This window comes from Oxyura jamaicensis, chromosome 22, assembly GCF_011077185.1.
Source record: "Oxyura jamaicensis isolate SHBP4307 breed ruddy duck chromosome 22, BPBGC_Ojam_1.0, whole genome shotgun sequence".
Lineage (NCBI taxonomy): Eukaryota > Metazoa > Chordata > Aves > Anseriformes > Anatidae > Oxyura > Oxyura jamaicensis.
Genome location: NC_048914.1, coordinates 3,131,718 through 3,157,376, shown reverse-complemented (window position 1 = coordinate 3,157,376; position 25,659 = coordinate 3,131,718). Strand labels below are relative to the sequence as shown.

Genomic DNA, 25,659 nt, shown 5'->3' with positions numbered 1-25,659 from the left:
GAATCAGAGTACAGCTGGTTGCATTATAACAGCTATTGGGAAATATTTTATATCCAGGTTATGGTTCATTGCCTATACTTTAAAGAATTTTGATTAGCTTGGCCTCCAAAGCTTCTTCAAGTTAATTCCTTACATAGTTCGTATTATTTTAACCGTGAAATATAAAATATGGCCATATGTGTTGTTCAGTAAAATTCTTCAGTGAATACCTCATGCCATGTGGCCCTCTATCAGTTGTGTTTGGTTGGGATATCAGTCAGAACTGCTAATTCAGAGTCACTCTAATGGGATAACACTGATGCTGGCCCTGCGTTACTCTTGCCTCGGATTTCTATGACTTCCATGCTGTGATGCAGATTTGATGATCTAAAAGGCCGTTTCTCGTCTTTGACATCTATGATCCTCTGACATTTAAACAAAAGGCGATCATCCCACGGCTTCAGTTATGAAGAACTGGAACCCGGCCATTCACAATATTACCCTCATCTTTCCACTGACGCGGTAAAGACTGCCTGCGTGCTTCAAAGGAGTGTTTAAGCAGGATAAATCCATAGTGCCAATCAGTAAAAACCGCGCTATAGCTTCAGTCAAAGGCTAAAACAGGAATGGCATAGTTGCTTAATCTACAACTTGTGGTTGATAATCATTAGAGCTGGTTGCACACTGTTAAAAATAGATGGTTGAAAATCAGAAGTCTTAAATGGAAATGGTCACTTAGGGAGAATTTCCCCTTTCGAAACAAGTCCAGAAAAGCAAGTCATTATTTACAATAAATTCCATTTAAATGTCATCATATGCAAGTGCTTTATCTGAGCCAGGGGGTGTCAAAATACCTCCCAGATTAGAACATTAAAACTCACCTGTGTAAAGAGAAGATACACGCCTCCCAAAACTACTTGAGAGAGGTAATGAGGAAATTATTCAGTGCTTAACTTTTTGCCTCACCTTTGGAAAGGGAAAACAATACAGCTCTTAAACTCTTCTAGTACTAAAAAATTGTCTTCTGCTCTTGCCATACCATTAGCAAAGCTGCCCTAATGATCGAGTGTTGCAGGGGATGAGATGGTGGAGATAAGACTCCATAGATCCTATTCCTCATGCAATGGATGGTGATTCATGTGCAGATTGCCCAGCTATGAGCTAAGCCTGTTTAAGTGTTCTCTCTCTCTGGTGTGTACTCCCCTCCCTTATCCCAAGGGACCTGCCGTGGCTGTGATTACTTCTGTTCTGAATTTCAGTTTGTCTCAAGAGAGAACAAAAGATGTACCCTGTGACTTATATAAAGGAAGAAATATACTGTCATCATCAAACAATTAAGAATAATAAAAAAAGGTCATAAAAACATACACAAGGCCAACACTTTAGCTAGTGGAAGTAACCAAGTTCCACTGGTGACACTGCTTCATAAACTTTAATGGCATGATGCAGTCATGCGCCATTTGGAGCTGCGGACCACAATTTGCTGATGAACAATTTATGAATAGGAAAAAAAAAAAAAAAAAAAAAAAAGGAAAACAATCCCAAAAGTCCAGCCAAACCTAGCAGATACATTACTTTCAGTACATGGTTCTTTCTGATTTATTCCCCAGCTTCTTGTTGATGAAATACTCCTTTTCAATACGTTCTTATTTTCCTCTTTATTGCACAACTGTTTCAAAGGATTGCAAAGCTCCAAGGACTGCTAGGGCTACTGGCTAGGTTTATTTATTAAATTGTTCCCTGAGTCCTTCATCATTAAACTGACAACTCCAGATGGCACAGACCAAATGCCACTTACTTCAGCTGACTGCTCAGTGGCCTACGGGGAGATCCTACAGAAACACTGCATGAATTGCAAAAGGCAAATGTTCGGTGTTTATTGGCACTGTTAGGATGAAGATATCAAGGACCCCTCTTCTCTCCTCTCCTCTTTCCTTGTAGGATCCCTTAGGATCCCACAGGAGCAAATAGCAAAGGTCCTCACTGCTGTTTTTTGAAGCTCGGCATTCCTGTTCACTAAAAGCCAAATCTCAAGGCATTTACTCTTCCAAACCCATCCCACTCCTTTCCTCCACCCCCTCTGCTGAGGGTTTTCCATATGTAAGAGCTAAGATATGAAGGAGAGAGGGCTTGAGAAGCTGGCTCTGGATGCATGGAGAATTCTTGTCTCCAGGACTGTTAGCAGTAACACGCACTCATTATTATTTTGATGTTGGATATTGTTCCAAGTCAAAGTGCCGCTTTCAGAGCCGAATAAAAGTCCTTCCTCGTGATGAGTTTGTCCCCATTTATTTATTGCATAACCAGCCCTCGAAAAAAATTCAGAAAGGTTGAGTGTGAGGCAGGCTTGTGCCGTTTACACGCATGGGATATTCCCTTTGTATTAGTCACTGAACAGATGTGTCTTGTCATATGATGCATGAAATAGCATTGGGGAAAAAAAGAAAAATAACTTATCCCTCTGAATTGGGGAAGTTCCGTGAGAATTTGCTCACCCAAGCATCAGATCTACCTACTTATCCTTGGTCATTAAGACCACAGAAAGGCAGAAAAGAAGTAGCCAACGAATCCATTAAAATTTAGCTGTCCTGTCCAAGCAAGACATCAGTTGGACGTCATTTGGATATCTTCAAAAAGAAAGAACTAAAGTTTTTTTTTTTTTTTTTTTTTTTTTTTTTTTTTTTTTTTCCCTGAAAAAGTTATTGTGATGATGTAGTTATTTCAGTTCCTTGTTTTGGGAGGTAGTAAGTTAAATTTAGGTTTTTCTTTCCCTGTGTGGTGGTGACACATGGGAAAGTTGTAGAAGACATAGAAAGAGTAACCAGAGCACTCTAGTTTTACAGCACATACCCCATTGCCACCAAGTTCAGTATGAATGATAGAAGTATGAAATCCCCATCTTTTGTAGGACTGATGAAATGTATAGAATACAAAATGATTTTTTTTGGTATCTGCTCAAGCTACATCTTAACATTACCTCTCCGACTGTGCATGACCATATATTTCCCCAGTGTTTCAGTTCATGATGTGGGATCCCCCTAATCTTCCTCGGGCTGCACTTTCAGATTGATGGCTGTGATTCCTGGCAGAAGTGAAAATGAGAAACAGTTCCTTGTTAGTTCCATGAAGTTGTTTAAATCCATAATGCAAACCAAGACAAAAACTATCTTTAGTTGCAGACAATAATGCCGAATGGAAACAGTAGGGTATTTCCCTGATATAAGACATGTGTTGGTGCTACTATTAAAAAGCAAGAGTTGAAAAGTGAATTCTATTCCCACTGCTGGAAAAGCACAGGAGCTGTAATAAATGCAGTACAGGCCTAAACAGGTCGACAGAGCCCTGGTTATGATACCAGCATCTTGACCATTGGTGGGAGCTGTGGTTTTATTTTATACGTAAAAATAAAAGAGGGCCCTGTGCATAACAGCAGCAATAAGCACTTGGCAGCTTACTTTAAGGTAAGCTGGGGCTCAGATCCAGCCCTGACCCTCCTAGCAAGAGCTTTTCATTGAAACTGGAAGAAACTTTGCAGGACCAACCAATTTTTCAGCTGCAATTTAACTAGACAAAACAAAGCAAGTGCCACGCTTTACAAAAGGGAATTGGTGCTGAATCTTTAGGTCACAACCTCCTAATATTTTGGACGTCCCACTGATAAATGCCTCTTCACTAAGTCATGGATCTTTGTCACTCAGCCACTATAACCCCCTTTAAAATAGTAAAATGTCTCCTATTGCATACAAAAGCTTAACATATGTCTTTTGTAGGAGGTTTTTTGACTCCTTTTTTTTTTTTTTTTTTTTTTTTTTTTTTTTTTTTTTTGTCCCCAATGAAGTAAGAATGTTCTGCTTACTAGGCAGCATCCTTTTCTTTCTCAGAATTCATATAACAGACTGGCTGGGACACTGTGAACTTACCATGTCTCCTTCAGGTTAAAAACCTAGGAAATTTGGCTTTCAGCACATATGGGAACATAATGGAAAACATTTTTATTATGTTTCTCCTCTGGTTCCAAATCTTGTCTTAATTTAACTCCCGTGTCTGAAAACCAGAATTTTTGAATTTTTTCTTTTTATTTTTTCAAACTGAACATAAATTTTCTTTTTCTCCAGAACTTGAGGAATGTCAATTTCTGCTAAAAAAGGTTTGTAAATCTTTTACTATTAAATCAAAGCAAGATATTTCGAAATGCTTGAAACACACTGCTTCACGTACCCCAGTCCACATTTTAATCTCACTGCATTTCCTTCTTTTTCCTTTCAAATGATCAATTTATGAGCTGCTGCTTTTTTTGTCCCAGAGAAGAAAGTAGATGTTGAAATAATGATGGAATAGGAAAATGGTGACCTACCACTTAGAGATTATTGAGAGGAGCCCTTTCTTTCTACACCCCAGCATTTTTTCCTGTCAGTGCAAAAGCCAATCCTTGAAAATCCACCATGCTCTGGAGAGCAGAGGTGTAGCCCTCAGACCTGCCTGCTGAAGATGTTGCTATAGCTCAGAGTTGGCTTACTGAAATCCCTAAAATAGCTGATGCAGACCCAGGCTCGCTGGAAGCAGGATGCAGGGACCCATCTGGCCTTCAAAGTGTTCAATTCAAAAGTGCTAGAACAGTTTTCCAAGGCAAAGACTTTTAAGTGACATGAGCAAAATTAATGACCAATCCATTTTGGGTGGATGGAAGAAAAAAGATCCTAGAAAAACATCCTTTGAATGATGATGGACAGCCACTGACAGCCATTTACAGCCCCTGCAGTGCATGCATGCAAGCTGATTTTTTGTAAGCTGGAAGTGCTTTGGGACTGAAAGGCTTTATTAGAAATGGACAAGCTTATTTAAAGACAGATCTGAGTCTGGTCTGTTAGTGATTCCTCTCCTACACAACCCTGAAGCTGAAACTGGGGTCGGCTGAGGAAACCAGGATTTCAGGTCCTAAAGCTATTTCCGAATTTCTCTGCTAGGAACGGCTCTCTGATGTTGCTTATCCTGATCTGAAACAGGATTAACTTAACTGGAATCAACAGCAATGGATCCAGGTTGGATCAGAACTGAGCTCCTTAATCCTAACATATTTCATGCTGAAACACAAGGTAAGATCCCATTAGCCACGGTGGAAACAAGAAGGTGGGGGTAGTTTTTTTAATTCTTTTTGCCAAAACACAGTTCCAGCCTTGTGTCATTGGTTCTGTATGCTCTGTTGAAGCATTCTCCAATACACCACAATTAAGTGCAAGGTGTCAATCAGATCACATACAGCTCCAGATTTATGAAAGCTTATCTGTTTATTCCAAACAAGCTTTCCAGTTGTGACAATTAGGCAGAGCATCCATCTCCTCATCAGCTGAAAGTGAAAATACACCTTTAGCAATTTTTAACTCGATAACCCTAACCTCTTAGATGAGCCTCAGTGGACCAGCTGTCCTGCTGGTATAAGTCACCGTCACATCATCAGCTCCTATGGGGACAATTTGTTCCAGATTCCTTTAATTACCTTCTTCTGCCTTCTTGCTTGTCCAGTAATAATACTCCAGTCCTGTCTGGTGCAGTAGCACGACAGCCCTGTGGCTGTTCTGTATCACTGCAGACACCACACTTCATCCTTTGCACAGAATACAGATAATGCCTTGGTCTTACTTCTTATTCCAGGGTGGATGGTCGGTGTAATTTAAGAATAGATTTATACACAAGACATTAAAACCCGCTGCAGATAGCCGGATGCTGCTGTTGATAATTGCCAGGTGTATGAGAACTGCAGAACCAGGGTTGCCTGGAGCAAGAAGCACTGATTTGTTACTTGTGTGGGAGACTGCACGCTTGCAGATCTGCAGAGGTATAAGATCTGCATGCGGAAAGCAACAAATCCCATAGCAGTGACCCTCACAGCACAATAAAACAGAGATTATTTGGTTTTCAGAGGCGACGCAAATCCCTCAAGTTCTGGGAACAGTCCCACCACCGTCCCTGAAGGGGAGATACCAAAGTGCACAAACTGATTTTTCTCCTTGAACTCGTAAGGACAGCTGGCTCAGCAGAATGACAGACGCCATGAGGTGATGGCAGTCGACAGGCTGAAGCTCCAGCACTGCCTGTGTCTGTAAATGCAGCCACAAGAATAATTTCTCAGTGGAAAGCCATTCATGGGAATGAGCTGTGTTAGTGGGTCTGCAACTAATTAACTTGGTGACTTCATTTCTCCATACTTGTTCCTCTCCCGTGTTATAGCTACCTCGCTAACCAGAGCGTTGCACCTTTTATCTACTTACATAATGCCTTCTGTAACAGGGGTTTTATTTTTCCTGGGAACCCGAGGAGATATTCATAAACAGTAATAAAGTGGAAGAAATGTGTTTAGAATAGCTTAGTGTTTTGTCACATGAAAATTCCTAAATAATGTGGTGGTAAATAATTATGTATATATGTTTGTTGACATTCACTGACTTCAAAGCAATTCACAATTAACTTAGCTAAACTTTCCAGCAACCGGTCTATACTCGCTGGCTTTTCTTAAATTTGTTTGGGAAATTGCAATCTATTCTTTGTGGTTACGTTTGCATTTAAGCTCTTTTCTTCCACTGGCACTAATTAGTAGCCTGGTCATTAGTCCCAGATGAGACACAGAACAACAACAAAAAAAAGACGACGACTGCGGACTCGATTCAACATCACTATATTTGAAGTTCGGGGTGTAAGGCTTCTTGCTACGCATTGGGTATCTACTGAATTGTGTACTAAGGTCCCTTATGTCCACAGTAAATGGTTGGTGCCAAGAATCTTGGAAAGACGGGAATTCAGGCTGCATCACAGTCAACGGAGCAACATATGGATGAATCAGGCTCTACATTTTCAAGCCTAAAGGTCACCACTGAAGCATACTGTTAGGCCATAACAGCAAACCACTCACCTTATTCTTTATCTAAGCAGGTAACTGCGTCACACAGCCACATCCATCTACATTTAATAAAACAGTTGCCTTTATCTCCTAGTTCATTTCTGTGGCTTTCTAACCTACTGTTTAAAAGGACTGTTCAAATTTACCATCCTTGCCCCTGTAGCTAAGCCATGATGATCTTGGACCAGACTCTTTGCTCTGCCTACAGCTGGTGCAAAATAATTCGGCAGTGGGAAGAAGATGGAGAGCAGCCACGTCCCTTCTCAGCACAGCCCGCATGGCTGGAGAGGGCAACACAGTGCAGCAAGCCTGGCACAGTTCTGCACCATTAATTCCCTAGGAGCATAATTCAGCACAGCTCCCAAGATGTTTTAACTACACGCAGAACCTAAGAGCATTAACAGAGTTTCAAGTGGCAATGAGGTGATGTTGGGCTGAGTTAAACACACACTGTTTGGTTCTGGACTATATTCCTTTTAAAAACAGGAGGAGGTTGCAAAATATGACAATCACAGAAGCCTCTTATAGTCCCATCCCCACTTCTGGTATGAATAATCGTGTGGCAAGATAAGTGGGTGAAGTATTACAAGATGACGTTTCTGTCGACCGTGATTATAAACAACAACAGAAAAGAAATGTAAGAGCTCTTGGTTAATTTTTCCCATTAGAAAACCACTTGGTATTTCAAACGAAACTGCCAGGGAAATGCTTGTTTTAAAGTTCCACTGATGTAGCTACAAATCATCTCGTTTGTAAATATTGGTTATTGGTGGTGGGAAGGGGACGCAGGGGAGGGAGGGATCTTGTTTACTTTACGTGCTGCACATCCAGCCTGGTCAAGGGCCCCGGCGCGGCGGTTTTCTTGCTGACACACTGTCCGCTTACATCAGCTGCAAGACGCCCACTGGGGCAGGGTCCCAGTGGGAGAGAGAGGATGCCGGCTCCGGGCTGTGTTGTGACCGTGATTCTCAAGCACTGGTATGTACAAGCCTGCAATGGTGTCTGTGTGAATTTGCTGTTCACTGCTGCTGTTGTTTAACAGAAAGAAAACATGCATTAGCCGTAATAACACTCTGGGAATATTTAATCCCAAGAGGGGTGAAGGGATAGGATCGCGTATTTATTTGTTTTAGGCTTTTGTAAAACATCTATGGTAAAAAACATCTGGATTGTTGAATAGAGAGAGCCAGACGCTGACAGAAATGGGCCTGAGATACCAGCCATTCTTATAACCCGCAGAGAAATGGGCAAATGAAAATCTGATCCACAAACAACAATTAACAAAGGACGTAGGCTAAAATGACCTAGGGCTGGCTGTTCTGCTTTGGAAGGCACATGCCTGGTGCTCTATTACACTACCTACAAATTTTTAATATTCTGGGGCATATGGGCTCTCTAAACTGGACACCAATATTATTCTCCTGAATCCAGAGGCAATAATCTAAAGGAAGCTTGGAAGAATTCAGATAACTCCTTGCGTCTCCAATACTTTAGCCAAACAATTCCTGGGCCTGCAACGTAAAAGTGAGCTCAGAGCTGTTTTGACACGGTCAAGATGAAATTCTGTGTGTGTTAAATTCAAACCTGCAAGAAGGTGTTTAACACAGAAGGGGATGTTCTGCTTGGGAATGCAGGAACTGAAAGTCTGCCAGGAATAAGCTGCCATTTATCTGAATTCAAGGTCACGATACACAAAGGATCTCTTCCAAGCTCCAGGTTTAAGCAGCAGACAGGGTAAGATGTTCATCCCAGACAACAGGATGTTTTCTTTTCTCCTGATGATGTATTCTGCATCAAAAAGGGCTGGGGTATTTAATCAGTGCCTTCCAGTAATCCTGGCTAATGCTTTTCCCTAATTACTAGGCAATGGGAAAAGTCAGAGAGTCCTTGAGGTTTCAGACTTAGACCAGACTCAAAAATTGGACAAGAATTAAAACCAAAGGCAGTTAAGGAAATGGTCCAAGGCTCATTCATTAACTACCACTTGATTGGACTAGGCTTTACTGGGGCAATTATTATCTTTGCAGAGGTCCAACAGAGGAATCACAAACTATTAAACCACATCTAACTCCTAACTTACAGGGTCATACAGCCCTTATGTACCTTTCATTTGCAGAAGGGATGGATGACGGGCAGATGGGTAAAGTGTAAATATAAGTTTCAGAGGAATAAATAGGTTCTGCAGGCCTGAAACCCTGGGAGCCTTCCACTGGGGTGTCTGGTTTTCATATTCAGGATTGCTTGGATTGCATGCCTATAGCTCATTAGCTGCTTTGTGGATCAAGTTAAAAAGCATATTGTTTTCAGAGCAAACTATAAAATTAGCGATGCTGTATAAAAGGAAATAACTCAAATTGGATCTTTGTCCTTGATGTCCTAACTGTAAAGAGAATGCTGCCTTTTGCAAACCCAAAGCAAGCAGTGATAAGGGAGGGAAGTCCTGGTTAAGGGATTTAATCCTCAGTCCAGGCAACTAGACAAGTTAAAAATGGCAAATCTTCTGACAGCTTTGTTTTAAGGATCTTAACCTGCAGTCACTGCCTGGTCTTTTAACCAATGCTATTTAGAAGAAATGAGTTCTATAGGATTAACAAACTTCACTCTTACATTTTATTCCCTTTGGTTTGAGCATGCTTGTAACCAAAGTACTCACTTGTTGTCCCTACCCTAAACTACAAACCACACAGATGAAATAGGCCGAGTGAGACCGAAAAACTGACTCATGCTTATGGCACTGCTCTGTACTCCTAAGGTAGCTCAGTCCACTGGATGGCCAGTCCAGGTCATCCTGGGTGACCTAACATATATGACGGTGTCCTGTCTCACACACCTAAGTGTTTGCAGAATAAATACCTTCAGGAATAGACAATAGCTCAGACATAATTCAGATTTTCATTCGGACTCTACTTGGGAAGGTGTTCATACAAAACTGTGCCCAAATGATACCTATAAATTTCTGCTTAATAAGCTTCTTTCTGCTACCACAGGATCCACTGATTTGCTCAGCTACAGCAATAGATACTTCCACAGACACAAGCATAAAACAGATCATGATTTTAAGAGGTAACAGATTGCAGGAGGTCCATGGCATGACATGTGCCTAAGGACAGGGCTTGTCAGAGAAGCATGGCCAGTTTTTGAGAGGGAGTGATTCAAGGTGCATGCTTTAGCCTGATACCGGACAATCTCTCACCTTTTAGTACAAATTTTTCAAAGTTAATCCTCAGTGACTGCAAAGGACACCATCAGACAAATGACACAATAAGGATGTACCTTTGCTGTTACAAGTCAGGAGGATTCAACACAAAAGGGCGACTAATGGGTCGTGTAGGCTAGGAATTTGAATATTCACTTTTGATGTAAACAGCATAGGTTCAAGTTTTTTTTTGTTTCAGGCAAAAGAGGGATTTAAATGTGGGTTTTCTACATCTCAGGTGATGTAATCGCTGAGTTATTTTCTTATTTTGGAATCTTTCAGCTTTTTCCATGAAACACTTCAAAATATTTGTTTTATCCTGTTGCGAAACACAAAAAGTTTGAAATCTTAAAAAATTTTGCAGAACGGGAAAGCTATTTCCTTCTCAGCTCCATTTCTACATGTGCTTTGTGTATCCAGATATACATCTGCAAGAGGGATCTTAGCACTAAGGCTGGTTATAGTTGGACAAGAAGCACTGTTCAGGGCCATTCGCATTTATCCTTTTTCAGTAATTCCAGATCTCCTTGGTTTAGCTTACAAATCAGATAGCAATTGCATCACATCCTCTCCGTCAGAGCAATCATTGCCCAAGCAGAACAGCCGTCTTTCCATCTCTATTGTTACTAAATGAGAGTGTTTGATGACCAAAACTTTGCTGACGCTGTTTGTTGCAGAGCCACGAACCAGAACAGCCTTGAGGGGTCCTCTCTCAAGTGGAGCTGGCTTTGCAGGGCGAATGGGAGTGAAAGCTGCTTTTGAGAAGGGAGGCCTTGACCTTGCAAATACAGAAGCAGGCAAGTCGCTCTTCTCCTACAGCCAGCTGTTGGGCTGAGACCACCGTCCATCAGATGTGAGCACCAATTGTTTCCGTGTGTTCTTCTGTCTGCGTCCATCTGTCTGCCATCCATTGTTGCAGCTAAACTCCCTGGCATGGAGGCCGCTGCTTTGATTTATGCTCATACAATATGCAGCACGTCGAATTCATGCTCTGCAGCGAGAACGTGTAAAAGCAGGCAATGGAAAAAATAAATATTGACGCAGTGGATATCCTGCAGAAAGTCACAGCACCGCTCACATAAATAAAGCTCCCGATGTGCTCTGAGTGTCTCAAGCATAAAGGTGCAACAGAGAGCAGGTGGTGTCTCTTGAGAAGATGCCGTTGTGTGTCATCGCTTCCTGTCAGCTTAGTTGCTGTAATGCCACTGAGAAGGAGCTGGGAAACAAACACTTGTCTATGTATAGCAGGTAAAATGTAACAGGCAAGATGTAGGGCAGACCAACAGCCAGACTTCTTGGAAACAGCTCTCAGAAGTCTACAGGTAGCCCCACACTAAGTGAAGAAATGCTCTTACTGATCTTCTTCTCCTATTTTGCCACAGCTCCAGGATTCTTTCTTTAGGAAAGGCACATAAGGGCCTGAAGTCTGAATGCCACACTTCTAATCGAACCACCTGGATACAACACTCCTAACTCTGCTCCTTCTTTTGGCGGAGTTAGTAACCAAAACCTTTGTGAGCTCTCCTGATGGGTACTGCTATGATGGGCCCCGATCCATTCTCTACGCTTGACTTGGGACATTATACTTTTAAATCAGCAGAACATTACAAATTCTACACATCCAATAATTGGTTTGTGATTATTTTTAGCCCCTTGGGCTCTTTTTAGGTTTCAATTAAGTGCCACTAGGTAATTAGCTCACAGATAAAGTCAGCTGCTAGGGCCGATAAATGAAAAAACATATGTTGAATCCTGAATGAATTGAAAGCTTTTTCCTTGGCAGATACTTTTGGGGGACTCTTATTTTTTTTGTTTTTTTTTTTTTTTTTTAAGGTCAACGTTTTGTGCTCCTATTATGGGAGAAAAGCTTTGAAAACATAAACTGATTTTATGATATATCTTCTCTGCTCCTCATTCTGTACTCAGAAGGAAGAAACACGCATATGCAAGTGTATGTAAAAGCAATCATGATAGCTCTATACCAAAACCTTTTTTTAAAACCTTATGTAAATGTTTAAAGAGTTCCAGAGCTGAACAACTCCAAAATCAAATTTACAACTTCCCTTCCTCAAAGCCAAAGGAAGTGGGGAATTCTTTACAAGCTCTGTTTGACAGAGTAGAATATTTCAGCTTCTCTTAGGACATATTCCAGGAGGTCATTTTGACTGCTAATAATTTCAGCCATATTTTTTATTACAGTTCCATCTATAAGTGGTTTGCAAAAGGTTAATAACTGAAGATGAGCCCACTATAGATAGCGATATACATCACAGGTTAAGAACACATCCCTTCAAGATGTTATTTACGATCATAAACACGTTGCTGGAAGCATTGCTAGTGGGTGCAGATAATTAATTGCCCTATAGGATTAAGTCATTATAAGCAGTCGATCAACTGTTAGCATTCCTTTAACTCTAGGAGCCAAGTGTAAGTGGAACCTCACTATTACCAAGTTCTGGATGACAAACACCCATGGTAAATATCGAGCCTGCAGAGGCTCACAAAGACACGATATGAATTGTTGTATTTTTGTCACTCCAAATAACTGAGCTGTGATAGCACTGTTGGAGGCTGGGACTGGGTGAGATACTACAGAGATGCGGCACAAGGAGCATCCATAACAGAGCACGCAATCAAGAGCAATCAGAGAACGCAAGCAAGCAACCCTGAAGCAATACATATGATTTGCAGATACATAATCCATCAAAAATACAAAGTATGAAAGACATTATTTAAGCCTAGCTCCCCTGTGAAAACAGCACATCATTGTACAGTACATCTTTCTTTTTTTCTTTTGGTGGCAAACAGAACCAATTCCTAGTGGGTAGGATATAAAGCACATAAAAACAGAAATAAATTATGAAACAAAGTAGTCTTCTAGGCCTGCTGGAAAATATGGAATCAGATGTTGGACTGGTTCTGGCAAGGATTTCTTTTCCTACAGCCATAGCTTTGGTAAATCTCATACCACAGCTTTTTATTGCGCTCAGGCCTCTCTTAGGTTCTCATCCTGCTTTTCCATCCTGGAGCTTTTTAAACCATGCCTTTAGCAGAGTCTTCAATGGTCTTATTTGATCTGAAATGGTGGAGTAGAGCAGCAGCAGCTGCAATGAATCATCCAACTCTTGGGAAGCGGAGCAAAATCTGTCTTTAAATACACCATCTAGCACTGCACAGCCTTCCTGGAGAAGCCTAGTGTCTTCCCAAGACAAGCTCTGACTTGGGAACCTGGCTTTGAGTGTTTGGACACCAGCCAAACACTCAGGTTTCAAGATTACTACGACCTTCATGGAAAAGGCGTTTCCCCACCTGTACAGGAATTCTTACTTGGAGGACAGAGAGTAAGCTCCTGGTGTAAAGCTTGGCTCTGTTATCTCCCTGATAATTGGGGCCTTTCAACTACACAGTAAGATCTCTCAAGAGTTGGCATCTTCAGTAAGAACCAAGTATATCTGAGAATAGCACTCAAAGCTGAAGTTCAGTTATGTGGTTTAGGTCTTACTGGGATCATCAGTCACTGAGCTTTACAAGACAAACGTCACTGATCGGTCAAACCAGATGGAGGACACAAAGCCATCAGATCAACTACAGAAGGAAGGAGAACCCCTTGGTCTCCAGGAAAATCCGTAGAGGAGTTTAGTACAAGGATTTTTTAGTCTACAGAGCACTATTTATTAAGAAATTGATTCACAAATTTACACATGGCCCCATTACACTGGAAAAAAATAAATAAATACTCAGATCTTTTGCAAGTGTGTGTAAAAATATTCTACCACCTACAGTGAAGAAAGCTAAGACTTCAGTAGACTTAAAATAAACAAGACAGCGAGAGAACATCTCACAGACTTCGTTCCAACTACATGCCTCTATCTGAAATATCCATTGCCCTTAAAGCCATTGCAAATAAAATAGAAGTTTTATAGCCATGCAAATAAATGTAAATGTCAAACATATTTTATTGTCTGTCTTTTAGGTTTGCAATAAATTATAGTGAGTAGAACCCAGGCCTTTATGAGAATGGTGACTTCTCTCAGATACACAATAACTTACCTATCTGTGCAGTTGTAACATTTGCACTCTCAGCAATTTTGCACTCTTTGTGTCTGAAGACATCTGATGTGTTTGAATCACACACAGCAATTATTAAACAACGCTGCTGCATTCATTTATGTACTCCAGAGACTGAGTCATACTCAGGTAGATGGAGAAAAGAGGGACGGATGCTCAGCTAGTAATCCAGCTACAGGCAGGACCACAGAAGCAGCAATGGTGAAGTCATGGTGTTTCCTACATATGGCTCTAATTAATGAGTAGGGACAGTTACAGCGACTCGAGCTGAAGGCAGGTTAGCAGATGTGCTTCCAGTACAGCTCAGCTGCTCAGTGAGTTTATAAGCAAGCAAAGAAAGGTGGGAGAAGGAGCACTGACCTGTGCCAAAAATGCAACTGTGGCCATTTGGTAGCAGCTCTGCGGGGAGTTGAGTCATCCATGCAGCGAAGTAGGAATGCTAACAGAAGGACGGATGAATGGAAGGACCTACACCACTACACAAGGATAAGACATTGCTACTTACAAATTAAAGCTTTGAGTCTTTGCTTAGAGCCAGCAGAACTCTTGAATCTCAGGCCATTTGAAGCTCTTTAAATTTAAGACGTTGAGGCAAGAACAATGGAAGCATTAACAGTGCTTTATCCCATTCAATCCTAAAGAGTCAACATCTGTTCAGAGGTTGGTTTTGTCCTTTGGGTATAGTGCTACTTTTAGGGAAATTAATGTAATGCCTCTCTGGAGAAAAGAACGCGCACACTGTCAAGGGAATATTGTTTAATTCCAGCTAATGCATTGGGCTGGTGTCTTTTCTTGTTAACATGGCGTTAAAAGGTTCGGTCACGCAGACAGGCTGCCTAGGAGACATCTCAGTAGAGCAGCAAGATCCCACGTGGATCCTCTTCACTATATTCCATCACATCGAAATGAGCTTATCCAGCTCATGAAAACGAGCTTATCCAACTCACAGCTCTTGAGCAAAACACAAAACAGTCAATGGATAAATTGAGGAGGAAAAGACAATGATGTGACTTCACTGGTGATCTCACTTAGTCCTTTCAAATGACAGTAAAAGGTACAGCTTTTATGTCAACTGTAGGGATTGAAAATAGTCTCAAACTTTGGATATTGTGAGCTTTTGAAAAGGAAACCACTTACTTTATAGAGATTTTGGCCAACTGGCCCAATAGGCCTTTGAAGGAGAATCTGATTTTGTAACTAGAGCTGGCTCTAATAATGATGTGGGGTAACATGTCGTATCACCCTCCCTTAAAGCTCTGTGTTTAGGAAGAGGGAGGATAAACATTTCCTTGCATGGTATCCTGCGTCCAGCCCTCCAAACACGCAAGCAGAACCTCCAAAACACCAAATCTGCACTTTCACTTGGAAAACGCAAGGGAACATTTATAAAACTGCGCTAGCTATCTACAGTTCACAACCAGAGATAAAATCCTTGCAAACAGAAGGCAGTTTTATAAGCATTAGCTCATGGATTTCGAGGCTGTATGGGATTCAGGGGTGTGCTGCCATCTTTTCCAGAACACATGCAGTGAGGATGGCACAAGTTTCAAACCTCCCCGGTTTCAGGAAAGGAAACAATTTCTATATGTCTTCATTTCTCGGGAAAGAAGGTGGATTCACACAGATATTAATAGCAGTTACCACTTGGCGATCAAAAACAACTTCAGATTATGTTAAAAAAAAATTAATCTAATTCTTCAAATGTCTGACTGTAGCAATTTCCTGGCAGTGCATGCAGCAATCATTACATACACATTTATAGTAAATCTGTGCCTGCTCTAGTCCTAATCTAAAACTGATGGGCAGAATTATTTTTAGTTTAACCTTGGTATTTTGCTAAAAGGAATGCAAATGTCATTGCTAAATGAGAAAAAAAAAGGGGGGGGAGAGAGAGAGAGACAGAAATAACAACTTGGTGGAAAATTAAAGCACAGAGTTGACTATGACCCCAGCAATTAGACATACACGGGTAATTGATCTTTAGTTGCCCGGGTTCTAATGTCAGAAAAGTGACGTTTTTGACTCCCCCATCATGAAGCCTTAATGCGGGTAATGTTCCATCAGCCCAGATAGGAATCACCCGGGCAGACATTTAAAACAAACTGCATTTTTGTTTACGTGGACTTTAAATCTACTACTAGAGTACTATTATTCTATTCATTTCCTTCCTGCCTTCCACCCAGATAATTTACTTGCTCTACAATAAGTATTTGCTTCCAGTTCCAACACAGCAGCAACCAAGTCCATTTTGCCACCATGAGGAAAGCTGGCCACAGCAAATCCATATCCTAGATCATTATGAACAGCAACACCCATTCCAATATCAGGCCAGGATATATAAGCATTCATGAACTTGTGGGTACTTTAACTTTTCCCCCATCTTATTCTTTGTGGGGTTAATGGGCTCGATTCCCCCATTGCTTTCTGCCTTCCGTGCTCATTTGCCCCAGTGTAACAGGATTCAAACGCACTTTCCTCATATTCATTTTGTCCTAATGATAACGTGTGAATTCTGTTTACAAGCGTAGCATGAAGTCCAAAAACCAGCTAGTTTATAGCAAGGCATATCCTTGAAAATTCTCTTCGATCCTTGTTTTTTAAACGTCTGTAAACAGCCACAGAAATACCCTACTGTTTAATATGGGTTTAGACAGATAAACATTACATTAGAGTGATTAAACAATACATTAACTGGAAGCTAGAAACTATGCTACAAGTTAAAGCTATAGCACAAGTCATACCCAAACACAAGAAATTCAGACTCTGAACTTTAACCTGAGCTAACGTTGCAGCTTTGTTCATAGTGCGGGACCAGAGACCTCCACAGCTCCCTTCCCACCCGAATGACTCTGTGCTTCTTAGCTAAGGATGCTCTGAAACACCTGATACCATCTTTGAATTTTAAAACAAAGCTTTGGTCCTGCATTAGCATTCTTCAGTCACCACCACTGCCACCCCAATTTTCATAAAAACAAACCAAAACAAAACAAAATAAAAGCAACCAAGCAAAACAAACATCTTTTCCCTTAATTTAAAATGTCTCATTTTTTTTTTTTTCCAAGGGAAATCTAATAAAAAACATGTTTCACTGACTAAACAGAGAACTCTGGTGTGTAAACAATGGAGATTCTTGTGTGAAAGTCAATTTTATCTGGCTTCAAGTAATTCCGCAGGGATAAAATTAGAAAGACCTATACGCGGCTTAGGACTTGCAGTTGGTGGGATGAATACTGATGTCAGTGTTAGTAACAGCCATCACAGAACAGGAACCACAGCAATTTCCTGGCCTTTTTCTTTTTCCAGGACTCGGAGGTCCGACAACCACTCAGCCTACATCACCGACGGATCTGCTCTCGGAGGTGCAGGTGGAACAATTTACATGAGTACGACACCTGCACCTGATGCCAGCTGCCGGCCACGGTGCTGAGCAATGATGCGTGACCATGTCCCATCAGCAACTCCACGTGCATAATTCAAGAAAAGCTTTGAATCTGCAAATCAAATGAATGCCTGTTTTCCCCTTACTACTGCCAGTATAGACTAGTATATCCCTCCCCATTTTTCTCTCTGTTGCTTCCTCAACAAACCTCCGCCAGCTGCATTTTTGAGACTTAGTTTAGATGAGAACGTATGGTCTGGTTTTCAGCTGGCGTAAATCCGGTTTTGCTGGCTTCACTGGAGCAATGCTGATTTACATGGGCTGATGACCTGTCTGTATATATATTAAGGTATATTTATCCAGCAAATCTGTCCACGATGCTTCCATTCCTTATTCATTCAAACTCAGCTGGCCCTTTGAGGCTGGAATTGCGCTCAGCTCCCTTCTGTGTTGTGTCTCTCGTAAACGAGCCAGTTGGAAAGCACACCGTCCACCCTGCAGGAAGATTACACTCCAAGGTTATATATTACAGCACGATGGGTGAGCTCCTGAAGGCTTCAGAGAGCAGGATCAGTCCAGCCAACAAAACAAAATATCTCAGAAGCCTGGTTGTTAAAGCACAGCAAGAATATCAGCACTACTAGAGAAATGCTGGACAGAGACACACAAATAAAGATTTTGCATCTGTTTGAGCTCTACATATAGGGCAGGGATGAGATAGCTGTATGCAGGGGTTTCTAATTAAAGTTTTTCTTCTCCAGACTCCGGCTCTGAATTCTCTTCTCCTCCTTTAATTCTCCAACTGGGAAATTGCTGCAGCTCATTGCACACTTCAGTAAAGAATTTGTCCCGGATCTAGACATAAAGATTTTGGCCATTTCTTCCACAAATAGAAAGAGGGCCCCTTGCCCAGACACAGGACGTGGACTCCAAGCCATAAACTCTTTCCCTTGCCCCGTTAGTCCACCTCCTCTATCCACACACAGAAGATTTGCTGAAAACAGGAGGCCAAAGGAGTAACCACAAGAACAGGCAAAGAAACTGCACAATCATTTCAGCCTCATTTGTGCTGGTAGCATAAAGGCACCTGCTCCTATCCTTAGCAAGACATCTTCTCAGATAAATGAAACTGTGGATGTCTCTTAATCTCTAAGCTGACCTAATTAGCCAAGGAATTGCCCCCTTGAGTCCTGATGTCAAGGCCCTTTCTATTCACATTCTTTCATATTTAATATCAGTGGATACCACATTGTCCACTGCAGTTCCTCAAGTGCTTTTCTTTCATTTATTGCACTTCAAAATTACCTAAGCAAGCTTCATTTGATCTATATCTAAACTTTGTTTTCCTAATGTGGGAGGCTAGATCTCTTCCCCAGCTTATTTCATAATTTCGAATCCTAATTCATCCCCATCCTCTGGGAGGAATGCATTTTTTGCAATACCTATGTTGTAACTTTCTAGAGCACATGCTTCTAATTTGAGCATTATTTTCCAAAGCTCCTAGCACTTAACCACAAAAGTTCTTCATTTATTTTCCTTTTTATTCTCTATTTAATTCATCCTCTCTTTATTTTATGCTTTGGATCATCTTTATATCTCACACTATGGCCTCTAGTATAAAAGCTTTTTGTTTTAACTAAGTACTTAAAACCCCCAGGGAAGGACAGAAATTATATGGGGGAAATTAGGCAGGACTACCCTTTTCTCTCCTCATGTACTTCCCAGTTTTCACCCTCTCCCAATCCCAAACTCTAAAGCAAAAGAAAAACTTCTGAAGAGCTCCACCAGCTTGAAACCAGTATTTGAAGGGGAAAAAATGTATCAGAATCTATTTGCTGACACTGATTTTCTAAGTGACTTTGGCTAAGTCATCTTCCCTGCAATTCAGTGCACACTGGGAATGGGAAAGTTTTGTCCTTGTCAGCCTAAATATACTGGGCTGGGTGGTAAAGATCCTTAGGCAAAAGACATTTTATTCCTCGAAGTTATGAGGCCCCTCTATTAGCAGGTGTAGATTAGGAGCTGCCAGAGTGGATGATGAATGACATGATATTGATGCATTTCTAGCCTGAACAAGGTAAAGCACGGTGAAATTTTGAGACACGAGGTTCCCGAAGCCTTGCGGCATGAATGCCACGCTAGCTGTGCCAACTCCATAGCAAATTTGTATTTAAAGCAGAGCAAGGTCCCAGGAGAGATGCAGGGAGCGAGGCAAAGCTTGAGGACCCCACAGCCAAAGCCTCCACTGCTTCACCAAGCCATGACTGGGGGCCAGAAGCTTCTCTCTCCCTCCCTCTCTGCCTTACCCATACCACTGCAAACATCTGAGCTTCCTAAGTCCAGTCTATCCCTTTCAAGACAGAGAGGGATACCCCATTTCTGAGTTCATACTGCAGAATAACACGCATTTGCAGCAGCTCTGCCAGCCCCTGTGAGCACTAACTCTAAGATTCAGCCAATAACTTTCCCTGGGTAACTACAACTCAAATCTCTTCTTCAGCTGTGAATATTTTGGGGCCAGTTCTTGAGTTACCGAAGACTACAGGCAGTTTGCCATCAACCAAAAGTTGGCTTTGATATTCTTTACCATCCACACTGCTTACGAGGGGATGTGTGAAAAACTGGCAGTTTACTCAAAAGCTGAGCCACGTGCTCTCTCTGTGGGGCATTTGCTCAAAGGGGATGAGACAGCTTAGGAACAGCCATCACAAGGGTTTACTTCAGCTGTCCCAAAGCAATTTCTATCTGTGCTGAATTATGGAGCAGTTTCTACCCCCTTTGTGCTTCATGCAAGGGATGTGATTAGGGTCAAGGGAGTAATAAGCTCCGATTGTAGAGTGCTTCACATGGCTCTGTGTAGTGGCCAGGAAGCATTGAATAACAATACGAGAGTGTACAATACCCTCAATTTTTTTGTTTTACTGCATTGCCCAATATCTAGGCCTAGGCAAGTCCTACAGTTATTGCTCTGGGAGGGTACCTAGTAAATCCTAAAGCGCAGTGGGGTGTTGAGCAAATTTTCTTGGTCACAAAAGATTAATTAACACACAAAAGATTGCACAGTTTCAGAAGGGCAGTGAAATGGCTGTTTCAGGCTTGGACACACCTTGCTAATAAACAAGCTGGGAGAAAAGCCTGGGTGGCTACAATGAGGCTCCCCAGCTGTATCCATCTCATGGCACTGTGGCTCTACAGAGTTAGAACAAACTTAACCTTGGTCCTGCTTATGCCTGCGGAGGACAGGACATTCTCATTTCCATACACAGCAGTGCAAGTGTTTGCTTTTCCTTTGGCAAACAAAAACAAAAACCAACAACAACAAACAGCAAAGTAACAAAAAATAGAACAATAAAGCAAATGAATTACAGCATACTTTAGCTGGCTTCCGATAACAAACATGATGCCGTTCGAATGAGTACGACTCCCTCTCCAAGTCTGTATTTCCCTGGTATGTAAATCATAACAAGATGGAGAATCCTGGGCCTGTAGATTTACGATGAAGCCTGTGTTTTGCTACTTTGCATTTTAAGATGTGATTTCAGCATTGCCACTCGTATTGGCTTTAGCTTTCAGCTAGGGTATCTGTGCATAACGAGCCTTCTCTGAGGCATGGGCCAGAAGAAGGTAACATTTCCCTGAAAGTTTCTGGTACAAAACAATAGTTTGGACAATTCAACGAACTGCCTGGCCAAAAGGTTCACAAATCCCTCCTCCTCTTACACAAGCTCTCTCCTTTAAAGCTTGTCACTTTATCTGTTGTCATAGTAAAGACTCAAAGTTATAAGCTCTGAGTCAGACAGCTTATTAATAACAAGTGAAGGACAGTACAGCACAGATTTCATTAGGAAGATTCCATTTAGCAGAGTAAGATGCCAGGGTCCCAGAGGGCGTATTTAGACCATGCTGGAAAATATAGTATCCCCCTCTGCCATCACAGGCCAGCTCAGCTGAAACCAGAGCAATGTTTGCCTACAGTGAGCACAGGAATGGAAGTTACACTGGTGTAGGTGTCCCAAAGCTCAGTTGGCTATCTGCAGCCCAACCTAACCAGTGCTGTTGTGGTGTCAGCCACAACACACAAGAGCTTTGAATAGGGAGATGTTACCTGAAAGAAAAATAAACTGCTTGCATTGACTAAAAAAAACAAGTCCAGTCAAACTACAGACACCCTTTTCTCCATCATAGGCCAGGGAGAGGACTTCTGGGACTCAAGGCACAAGAGATTTACTACTCAAAGTTTATTTAGGGACAGGGCTGCAAACAGAATCAGTACAACGGGTACACAGTGGGGCCTGAGCACTTTGGAAAGTCTGATCTTCATTGAGATGCCCAAAGGACATATATTCACCTGAAAATCCTTCCCTCGTCCCCCTCTGGGTCTGCTGAAAAAGTCAGTGGAACACTCCTGGTGTTATACTGGAATAGAAACAGTGGAGAATCAGCACCAAGGCACGGCCACCACCAAAAAGACCTCGATAAGTGGCCCTGGTTTACGACTGTAGGACTGTGACATCTGCAGAAGGATGGGGCCTTAGACTGAAATCCGTTTTAGTCCCAGCAGAGGTAAAACACCTACAGCAAGTCAGCACGGTTGAAAGAGATTCTGCATGGCCACCACTGAAATTACACAGTCCGTTCACAGCATTTTCCCTGAAGCCATCTACTGCTATCAGTGACAAAAGTGGTTTAGTCAACTTTTACAGCTGCAGCCACACGGTCCTGCGTGGAAGCTTTACCTTTCAGCTCTGGGTTGCTATTTCGGTCTCTGCTGTTTTGCCAAAGACAGCCCCGAGTCACAGCAGGACAAAGCTAAGCAATTGCTTCTGTTCCCTGCAAGCCTCACAATCAATTACTGTGAATAATAACGTGTATTTCATTAAAACCCTGTCCTGGTGTTACCAGAATCCATCCTGCCACTCACACAAGAGCTTGGGGGTAGCGGAGGAGGATTCATCTGACACTGTTCTGTCAGGGATTTAATCTTTGGATACAGCACATTAGATGGATTAGAGAAAAGACGCAGGCTATCCATATTTTTAAAGCCTGATGACCTTTAACAATGGGAAATAATAAGAGGAAAAACGTGAACCCTGACAAATTCATAACTACAGCACAGGGGAAAGGAATGTATTCTTCTAACATATGAAAAAACATTGCACGACATATCTATTTTCTTTTCAGTCCCGTAGCTGTTATGAATTATATACAGTGTATTTAGCTGTCATTTGTTCTTTGGCCTTTTCGTGGTGGACTAATTTGGCTATTCTACGTTTTTGTCTTTATCATTAATCCAGTAATTGTATGAAATACCACTTGTTTTGTCTCTCCAGAATCCTGCTGTAGCGCTGTGTTCCCATACTACTGATATGAGCTCGGAGATAGGGATTTGCTCTTAACCAGCATCATCCACGCAAGAGGCACAAAGACATTTAAAGAAAACTGGCATTTTTAATTAGCTCCTACTAGGATTATACAGGCAGCTGAAGGAGAAGAGATGGCATCAATGTTCCTCGTCTCATTCTGATGACTTCGGAAGGAAAGAACCAGGTTTGCCAACGTACAGGCCCCAACCCTAACCACCTCTGTCATGGTCAAAAAAGCAGCACCAGGTCGTTTCGTGCATGACAGCAGCTAGCCTGGCTGTGGACTGGCAGGATGTGTTGTCTATTGGTGTTACCATTTCGGGATGCAGATAAAAAGAACCAGGCTGCAGCCCTCAGTGGGCTGAGAAAGGTCACCCTGTCTCAAAGCAAAAGCAAATGTGCACACTACCTCATCTCCAAGTGCAAGCCCAAAACAATGTCAGATGTCAGCAAACAGCTCAAAAACCCACGGAATTTAACAAATACCAAAAATATAATAATAATGATTTTTTTTAATATGGAAAAGTTACCTCCAGTGTCTCTCATGAAGTTGAAGATGAAGAAATCCCATCCTTCTGTGAAATTTGCCAGCATATTTATAAAAAACACTGTTTATTTTTAGTCAGTTGAAAGCTTTCTTTTCATTATGTTTTCCTCATTCAGCAACAGGCCACATACCAAAGCTGAAGTTTTGTTTAGAGGGGGAAAAAAAGAAACACAAGACACAGGAAGAGGTTTGCAGATCTGAGGCTGCTTTCCCTGCAAGGGCACTGCCTCTGACACAGCCCTCCTGCAGCCACTCCACAAAGGGCCCAGCTTCCTTAAAGAGGGTTTTCCACATCTTTTTGATCTAAAAATCACTGTTCCCCAGGGTCTGTGATGGCAGGTGGGTCTGCGATAAGAGTGGAGGAACTAGAATCATAGAAGCTCCCAAGATGGAAGGGACCCACAAGGATCGCATCCAATTCATGGCTCCACAGAGGACCAACTAAAAATTAAACCCCACGTCTGAGAGCGTTGTCCAAACTCCTCTAGAACTCCAGCAGGCTCGGTGCCATTACTACTTCCCTGGGGAGCCTATTTCAGTGCCCGACCACCCTTTTGGTGAAGCACCTTTTCCTGATATCCAGCCTGAACATCCCTGACACAGCTTCATGCCATTCCTTCAGGCCGTATTGCTGGTCACCAGAGAGAAGAGATCAGACCACAGAGACACAAACATCCATGTGACTTTTCGTCCAGAGCAAAAGGGAGTTGAGGAACAGCCTCAGCTCTCTCCAATTCAGTGTGAGAGCAGAAAAAATTTGCAGTAGACATTTCTTTCAAGCAGGTCTACTGCTGGTCAAGAAAGGACTCTATTCCTCTCCATCATTAAAAATGGGTATCACAGCTGTAAGATAGATCTCAACATGATTTTTTTTTTTTTTCCTGAATACTTTGAGATAATCTGGATGAGTTTTAGTTCCCTTTGCCATGGTGCATTAGACTCCACCACTATGTACTGAGGATGCCATTGGCCTTACCCCTTTTCATACAGAACAGCAGATAAAGACACTGAAGCCAAAGGTGTTTCTTCTGAGAGTTATGTATTTGGCTCCCTCCTGTGGACACCAGCGTTGCTCATCTTCCAAAAACATCTGATTTAAACCAGACAATAATACCAGCTAATACTACAGCCGAGTCCACTCTGCCCCTGGCAGAGCCTTGTACTCACCTGGCCAACAAGGATTTTTCTCGGCTTAGGCATTACCAGCAATGTCACAGAAATGTGAAAATGGCACATAGCATTTTTAAAACAAGAGAACTGTGCAGGAATGAGCCAAGGCATGCAACTATTTCTGTTTAGAGTACGTAAGAGGTGTCTTACTGCTATACTGCCCGGGTAAATGCAGGTTAACAGTTTACTGGCTTTGAATTTTGCTCTGTAGTTTTCTATTACCTCTCAGATTGAGTTCAACACAGTACTTTCCAGGCTTATTTCTTGTTCACGATCCAGCTACTGAATGTGGTAAACTCAGAGAATTTTAACTCTGTTTGTTAGCTGTTCTTATTATTTACTGAATAAAAACAACAACCTCTGGGAAAGGGAGCTCCTCTCCTCGGAACTAGAAATCAAAGTTTCTGCCCTGTTCCCTTCTGTGAAAATTTCCCACAGAGCAAAAGTTCTAGGCCACTGCAAGGCAAATGTATCATGCAAACCCTATAAAAACAACTTAATTCTGTCTCTGTGTTGCTCAATCCATAAAACTGTTTCTTCTCCCCCCTCCCCAGGATTAATTGCCTGAGCCGGTGTACTTGCCAGCCAGTTTCTTTGCAAGCACAAAAATAATGAGGGTGCAGGTAGCAGTATTTGCTGTGCAATATAGATACCTCTCCCCTGGGCTTCTTTGGAAAGTTTCCTCCAAACCTCATCCCTTTTCGTCTCTGTTAATAATTTGTTATAGGGGACTAACCATGTCCAGTACCAGATTCATGGTTTCTATAGCTAAAAAGGGAATTTAGGGGGTACAAAGACAGTTGCCTAAACATAGATAGCTAATGCCTTTTGAGGTTCTAGGATATTGGCATGGGGCTGGGAAATACGGCCCCTGTATAAAACCACAGCCTTCTGGATTGGGAACTGAAATGGCCTTTCTTGGAGGTTTTCCAGGACACCTTGGCCAGCATTACCCATCCTTGCCTGGACAGCTCAGTCTCACCTGAACTCTGATAGGGCTGGAAGGACTGACCTAAGACTTTTAAGCAAGGAAAACTTCGATGTTTTATCTGCCTGTGGGGGAGT

General features: G+C 41.9%; 2 long non-coding RNA genes across 2 annotated transcripts in view; one reads left to right on the top strand and one right to left on the bottom strand.

The window, feature by feature from the left end:
* Positions 1–25,659, bottom strand: part of LOC118177455 — a 127,836-nt gene that overhangs the window by 40,544 nt on the left and 61,633 nt on the right. Inside the window, exon 2 of the long non-coding RNA XR_004755804.1 lies at positions 2,957–3,061. This is a non-coding gene — a long non-coding RNA (uncharacterized LOC118177455). The remainder of the gene's footprint in view (positions 1–2,956; positions 3,062–25,659) is intronic.
* Positions 7,732–18,276, top strand: LOC118177456. Its single transcript, XR_004755805.1, has 2 exons — positions 7,732–7,849; positions 17,439–18,276. It is a non-coding gene; the product is annotated as an uncharacterized LOC118177456 (long non-coding RNA).